We start from the raw sequence: 2500 nt of genomic DNA on the forward strand, positions 1-2500 counted from the left end.
AGCAAGCTGGGAGGTAAGTAGCTGGGGTCAAGCCGCACAACTTGCCTCTGTCCGCCCCTTTCTGCACAACGTCCACTTGAGGATTTGCTTGGGGTGTTGGTGGGGGTTGGGGGAGTTCATGAATGAGGTCAAGGGGAGGAAGAGGGCGAGGCCTGAAATACACGTGATACGCAACGAGAGGACGCGACCTGAACGAAGGGAAGCCAAGAGAGAACAATGTCGCCTCGATGAACACGTCCTTGTGGTATTGGTCCTCGGATGGCGTCTGGAGAGTCGAGGCTGACACGACAAAGAAAATGAAGAGATTTTGGCGAAAGAGAAGGAGAAAATGCGGTAGACAAAGGGTTAAGAGGAAGGAAAGATAGTCAACAATACGAGGCATAATGCATGGAATGATCAAAACGTTAATACCAACATACGTAACTGTTCTGTGCCTTAAAATCAAAATGTAAAAACATAAAAAAATGTTGCAAAGAGAATGGGAATAAAGACAGTGAACAGTAAATAAAAGTATATAAAATAGTATAATCTTTTGAAGAACGGGTAGGATGGAAATATTCGTAAGGACATGTAAAGGACCTCTAATAGTGGGTAAGAAACTGTCGTGATTTATGATGGATTATCAACGCTTTTCTGCTGAGAATGTTGCATTGCACGTAAATAAAACTTTGCACAGTGTAAGCAAATAGCTAAGATGCTGACAAGGAGTGCGGATGGATTGTAAGTATAAGTTGAGCAGTTAAGTCAGGGAGGGAGCCACCGGGTGACGAGTGAAGTGATTAAGGGGATGAGAATGGCAAGAAAAGGTCAGGAGCACATGGAGATGAAGAGAGTGAATAAAGAGAGAGAGAAGAGACAGACAGATAAATAGAGAAACACATGTACAGAGAGAGAGAGATAGATAGATAGATAGAGAGAGAGAGAGAGAGAGAGAAGAGAGAGAAAGAGAAAGAGAGAGATAGAGAGAAAGAAAAATAAAAAGAAAGGGAGAGAGAAAAGATAGAAAGAAAAAAAAACAGAGTGAGAGCGAGAGATAGAGAGAAATAGAGACTAAGGGGAGAAAACAAGAAGTAGGAAATTAAAGCGTGCGTGAACTAGGATACATCACACATTAAGAAGTGCAACAGAAAGGGCGTAAATCAAAAAGTACAAATGCTCGTAGTGCTTATCATGACATGCGCATCTGTGGTGAAGATCTTTGACACTCTAGAGACGAATTATCCTCAATTACAGTCGCGCGGGATCGCATAATGCAAGGGCTGTCAGTCAAGTTGTTATCAACATTATCATTAGCACTGTTTGATACTGTGGGCACTTTGCAATGTATTTATGACCGATCTTGCCGACCTAATCTGAGATCGCCTTTCAGTATCACATCGGATACAGCGAAGAAATACGTAGAAGAACAATAATGTGTTAATACTGATAATCATGGACTTATGCAGATGTACAAATTAGTGTGGACAACATAAAAAAACAGAGAGAGAGATTGAGCGAGAGAGAGAGAGAGAGAGAAAGAGAGAGAGAGAGAGAGAGAGAGAGAGAGAGAGAGAGAGAGAGAGAGAGAGAGAGAGAGAGAGAGAGAGAGGACAGAGAGAGAAGAGAGAGGAGAAAGAAAGAGAGAGAGAGAGAGAGAGAGAGAGAGAGAGAGAGAGAGAGAGAGAGAGAGAGAGAGAGAGAGAGAGAGAGAGAGAGAGAGAGAGAGAGAGAAATATATAGATAAATAGATAAATAGAGAAACAGACACCTCAATCACCAGGCCGTAGACCAGATGCAGCGCACTCAGAAGTGGGGCATTCATCAGTGGGACCAGAGTACCCGAAAGAAGCTAAGAGAAGGACAGGTAGGAAGTAAATTGTGGTGGAATAGCATCAAATAAAAACAAGGTAATACAAGAGATTAAACTATTCCTCCACTGGAAACACAAGATGGAACAACAGCATCAAGCACAGAGGAGAAGGCAGATGCTCTGGCTAGACACTTCTCCAACAAAATGAATGTTCCTTGTCATGATCTAAAACCACGCACATTGCCTATCATATGCAACGAAAAACTCTGCGAAATCACAACCAGTATACAAGAGGTGGAGAGGTTGCTACGCAATGGAGATACCAGGAAAGCAACAGGACCTGATAGCATTAGTCCTCGGCTTCTCCAGAGGTGCGCTAGGGAGTTGTCGTACCCTCTCACCACAATCTTCAATTCTTGTTTAAACTCTAACAAGTGGCAACAACTGTGGAAAAAGAGCAATGTCGTCCCTATCTTTAATAAAGGAGACAAATCAACTCTTAAGAATTACTGGCCAAGATCATTATTATCAAACATCAGCAAGATGCTAGAGAAAATAAGGCTTAATGGCATACTTGCACAAATAACAAGCTGGGGGATGAAGTGGCAGGTCTCCTTTGCTCCAAAGAAAACCTAGCTCGTGGTCATCGAGAGATCAAACACTGGCATCCAAGTGAACTTTAATGAAAATTCAATACGTCCACGTCAGGAA

The 2500-nt window shown here is 42.5% G+C and overlaps 1 protein-coding gene across 4 annotated transcripts in view; it reads right to left on the reverse strand.

Annotated features, from left to right (window-relative positions):
- The window catches only part of Galphai (G protein alpha i subunit), a 60860-nt gene that overhangs the window by 36075 nt on the left and 22285 nt on the right, over positions 1–2500 (reverse strand). The window lies entirely within an intron of this gene.

This window comes from Penaeus japonicus, unplaced genomic scaffold (genome assembly GCF_977035675.1).
Source record: "Penaeus japonicus unplaced genomic scaffold, GWHDUDI00000001_assembly GWHDUDI00000009, whole genome shotgun sequence".
NCBI classification, from domain to species: domain Eukaryota; kingdom Metazoa; phylum Arthropoda; class Malacostraca; order Decapoda; family Penaeidae; genus Penaeus; species Penaeus japonicus.